This window comes from Chenopodium album, chromosome 2, assembly GCF_948465745.1.
Source record: "Chenopodium album chromosome 2, dcCheAlbu1.1, whole genome shotgun sequence".
NCBI classification, from domain to species: Eukaryota; Viridiplantae; Streptophyta; class Magnoliopsida; order Caryophyllales; family Amaranthaceae; genus Chenopodium; species Chenopodium album.
Window position 1 is genome coordinate 20,061,694 of NC_137835.1, and position 5,246 is coordinate 20,066,939.

A 5,246-nucleotide genomic window follows, 5' to 3' on the forward strand; every position below is an offset into this window, starting at 1 on the left:
GTATCGATAAGAAGGTTTTCCCCTCTCTGTTCCCACTATCTCTTGAAACCGTTTGTCAACAATGGTTCTTCTCCCTTGACAAAGAGAAAACCTCTTCCTGGGAGTCCATAGTAAACGCTTTCGTTGATAGATACAAGTGCAATATTCAAGTTGAAACCGATCATAGAAAACTTTAGATGCTAAGACAAAAAGAGAATGAAGGCTTTACTTCTTTCTTTAATAAATGGAGGGAAACTTCTGCCAAGATTTTTGAGGTCCCCACCGAAAAGGAGTCTGTGAGGATGTTTATCAAGAATCTCCAAGAAAAGTATTCAAAGCACTTAAAATATCAACACAACTTGAATACTTTCAGATCCGTCTATGACATAGGTATCGAGATCGAAGACGACCTCGCAAAGAAAAAAGCTACTAACAATAGTAACCACGGTGGCTGGAAAGGAAAGAAGAACGACAATCCTTCTTCTTCTGAAAACGCCCACTCTAGTAATAATGTTAGTGCCTTTGACCATAATGGTGTCTTAGCCATGGACAATCAAGGATCTAAAAGGAAACCCAGGCGAGAGTTCACACCCATTGGAATGACCTACGATGCTGCTTTCGATCGTCTTTACGATCGAGGATTAATCAAACCTATTGGCCCTACCAAGGATCCAACACCAGAAAATCGATCTTTGAGATGGAATCCAAACTCCTATTGTAAGTACCATCGAGGAAACGGTCATACAACTGACGAATGCTACAGGTTTCAAAATCTCATTCAAGATCTCATAGAAGCAAACAAGATCCCATTGCCTCTAGCTAGCGAGAAGACTGGGTGATGATGAAGCGAATGACACAAGACAAGAGGCGAGCTTCAACGACAAGATTTCGTGGCCTCTTTTTTATTTACCCTTTCCCCAATAAGTCTAGCATAGGCACCTTTCTTTTCCTTTAGATTAATTTTGTAGATTCATTATTTTCCCCTTTTTAATAAAATGAGCATTTATTTTCTTGCATATGATCATTTCCTTATATTTCATTAAATAGGAAAAAACATGTCGAATTAAGCACAAGGTATACCAATGATTTGAGGCACCCCTTGTAACCACATCATATCTCCTCTCACCTTTCAAATTTACAATCCTTTCTTCATAAACCACTTTGAGCCTCGTCTAACGATAGACCTTTCTTTCTTCAACCTACATTTACCTAACCTTGGGATGGGATGGTGTGTAACTTATGCAATTCTAAAAAAAAAAACAAGCTTGAGTGATTTCAAAAGATCAAAATAAAAATAAAATCAAAAAATAATAAAAGTTTACAAAAGGGCAAGTGTTCCAATGTCTTTGATATGAAAATATCTTCGATAAGAACACGTCTCAGATTGCGTCTCTTATCGAGTGCTCGGTACCGTGCCTGAGAAACATGAATGCCAAGTGAGTGATAGACCGCATGATCGGGATTGCCCACACTTATAAAAATATAAAGTGCAAAAGCAAAAGAAAAAGAGAGAGCAGAAATAAATAAAGAAAAAAAAGAGAGCTAAAAAAGAGTAGAAACTCAAGCATAAAAATATAAAGATTCAAAAGCGAGGTTGCACACCTTGGGGGCTTATCTATGGTCTTGAGCCTTTATCCCCTTCTTCTATAAAGTTTAGCCTAACCACGTTACAACCCTTAAAAGACCTTTTTGAGGTATACGCAAACTTGTGCGAGGTTCGGCTAGAGCTACGTTCGGCCTGATTCCTAATGGATACGTAGGCAACCTCACATCGAGGTGCGGCCGTAATAAACATGCATTCACATTCACATTCATAATTGATCATATCAAGGGATATCCTATGCTCATCCCTATTCATGTAGAGCTAGACTTGGGGGCTTAATCCCTACATCATTAGCTTACCTAGCCTAAGAGTCACCGTCATTTGACTCTTCTAAAAATAATATCTTTCTACACACTTAGCCCTTGTGGCCTAACTTTAGTATCACTATCACACACATCACAGATACATGACCAAATATACTTTCCCTTAGGAACCCTTTGTCATGAAAACATAACGTTGAAGCATGCCTTGTCATATCAACATCACTCATCAATCATAATTGTCATTACATTGAAGTATGAAGTGCTTAGCCTCCGTGCCTAAGTTACCCAAATGCTTTCATCATTGAGTCAACAATTGAGATAGCCTAGGATGGGTTAATCCTTGCACCTTTAGAGATAGTATCAAACAACATTTGACTAAGCTCATTCAACATGCATCTTCAAACTTTCGATTATTTTTCGCGTCTTTCTTTTTCGGGAGAAAGTCGGTACCCTCCACAAAAATGACGGAAAATTTTCGCTTTTTTTGCATTTTCGAGTCAACACAATGCACACACAAGCCATGTACACATTGAGTCATGTCGTGTCATATCACCTTGATTTGAGTCTAACACATGTGTCATTTCACTTTGAGTCGAGTCAACCTCGAGTCAGTCAATCATATCGAGTCAAGTTTATACCTTGAGTCGTGTCAAATTAATAAGTTAAGCGACCTTAAACTTTAGGTCAACCCTAAGATGATTAAAGAGATTGGCAAAGTTCTATAGTAAAAAATAAATACAGGTGCAGCAGAATAGGAAAGTCCCTACCCCAGCGCCAGACGAAAACATCTAGCGTCTGGCAATAGCTTTTAGCGCCTGGCACTAGATCCCAGTGTCTGGCGATAGAGTCAATTCTTGGCGCTAGAGATATTTCAGCATCGATAGAGCTCAAAGCCTCTCAGAAAGGTAATTTCGACCTCATACGACAATTTCGGGTTCCTTGGTACGCCAGTTAGCCCCTATAAGCAATTTGACATGATTAAGTAGTCAGTTTGATTACAATCACAATAAGTGGTCGACCTGATGAAAGATCGTCTCACTTAGCTTAAGCGCCTAAAACACTGGCTCATTACAATCGGTTTAAAAGCAAGCACTTAAACAACAATATTTCCGAATATGGATTGTCGCGCATTCTTGTTAAACGACAAATTTTTTCCAAAAATTGGATTGTCATCCCCAACTGACAATATTTCCAAAAATGGATTGTAGTGCATCTTCTTCAATGACAATTTTTCCAAGATTGGATTGTCATCTCTGGCAAGGTTTCCAAGCGTAGATTGTCGTGCTCCTTCTCTGTTTGGCAATTTTTTCCAAGTTCGGATTGTCATCACTGGCAAGTTTTCCAAGATTGGATTGTCATACACCCAGTTCCCTATAGCAAAATTTCCCAAAGGATTGTTTTAGGTCTCTATTCATCATAAATTTCGGCAAAGTTCCTCAATGTGGATTGTCATTCATTTCAGTAAGTGGCAAATTTTCCCGAAGTGGATTGTCGGTCGACTCTTTTTTGCAAATGTCCCAAGACGCGGATTGTCAATAGTGGCAATATTTTCCCAAAAGGATTGTCGTATAGCGTTGGCAAATTTCCAAGGTGGATTGCTTTCAAGAGTTATATTCCAAGATGTGGATTGCCGATTGTAGCAAAGTTCTTATGAAAGATTGTTACGAAGCATTGGCAACTTTTCCCAAAAAATTGGATTTTGGCAAATTTTCCGAGATACGGATTGTCGCTTCATCGTGGCAATATTTCCAAGGATGGATTGTTACGTGGCATTGACTACTTTCCCTAAATCGGATTGTCATACATCACACAAGAGTTGTGTTGGCAACTATTCCCTAATAAAAGAGGATTGTCGACATACTGAGCGCCGATGTGCTGGCACAGCAGCATTAAGGATCAACAAGCAGTGATCTTTTCGAAGACTATCACAGCGGAAATTGAAGGCATATCAAAAAGAAGCTCTTTGTACAGAGACGAGTGAACATCGAAACAACAAGGTGGCGTTCCCTAGATTGTGGAGAGTTGTCACAAACAACTGAGGATTGTTTCAAGAGAAGCAATCTTCGATAGTATTCCCTTGGACGTGGAATATTATCAATGCGGATGAGGATTGTTTCAAGAGAAGCAATCTTCGATAGTGTTCCCTTGGACGTGGAATATTATCAAAGCGGAGGAGGATCATTTCAGGCAAAGCAATCTTCTATATTGGAAGCAGTTACAGACGTAGCAATTTTCAAGCGGGATGACATTCTCTAGCTTGCAGGAGGTCATCAAAACAATCGGTTACTTTCAGAGACGTGTGCTCGACAGTGCAAGATACACGTTTCTTAACTCTCTTATCTGTTTAACTAACGCTAGTTTGCAAGTATCGGCGTTGCAAGAGTGGTTTAGGATCGTAGAACGTTCTGAATCATTCTCCGTCCCTATCGATACTTTGACTTTTGTTTTCAAAACTTGCGTTTTCCCAAACTCAGTCAAAGTGGGGGTTTCTGTAGACACCCATTTGTGTCTCCCCAAAACCAAACCCGGTGATGAGTACCTTTCACGTCGAATCATAATCGAATGAAGCGAAAGTGTGGAAAGTCTAGTGTTGCGGATAGTTTTAATTTCTTTTCTCTTCTCTCTGTTTTTGAAAACTTATTATAAGAAAACAGCCAATCCAGATTGTTTGGTCCATGATATGGGTCCAATAGTAGTGTAGTTGGATGGGGCTTGACAAGAGCTTTCCAACGATATATTATAAGCCCAATTCCGATGAATATTGAGGAAGTTATGGCCAATTTACTAAACTGGGTCCGGTTTGAGCCTTATATGCGGCCCAATGATCTAGGTGAGGGCCTAATATGGTTTATCATTCCTAATGCAATTAGGAATGGTTTTAGTCTTCTAGAAGGTTCTTTTCATTCCTAATTAAATTAGCATTGATAAATTGACTTTTGTTGACTTTTCAAAGTTTTAATTAAAATCAAAGAACATTTTTGAGGGAAATACGATTTTATCCTCATGTACGGCAATTTTTATCTGATTTTAAGAAAACGCGTGATTTTCTAAATCAGCGCCAAACGCCAGCTGTAGCGCCTGGCGCTACGCTTGGCGCCTGGCGTTGACAGCGTTGGCGCTGGTTCGGTTTTTTGTGCGCCAGAACTCTGTTTTGATATTTTATCTTTTTGGCTGATTTTCTCTATAAATAACGTCGTAAAAACTCCGTTTTCGAACCAGTTTTCAATGATAATCATCTAAAACCAGGTTCAACCAGTTTTCACCTACAATCATCAATTCTTATTCTCTCCAATTTTCACCAACTCTCATCAAGTTTTCCTTGATTACTATCTCTCTCTTTTTCTAAACTAGCTTTTTACATACAAAATTCCGCATTCATTAGATCTAGATACACCTAGCCA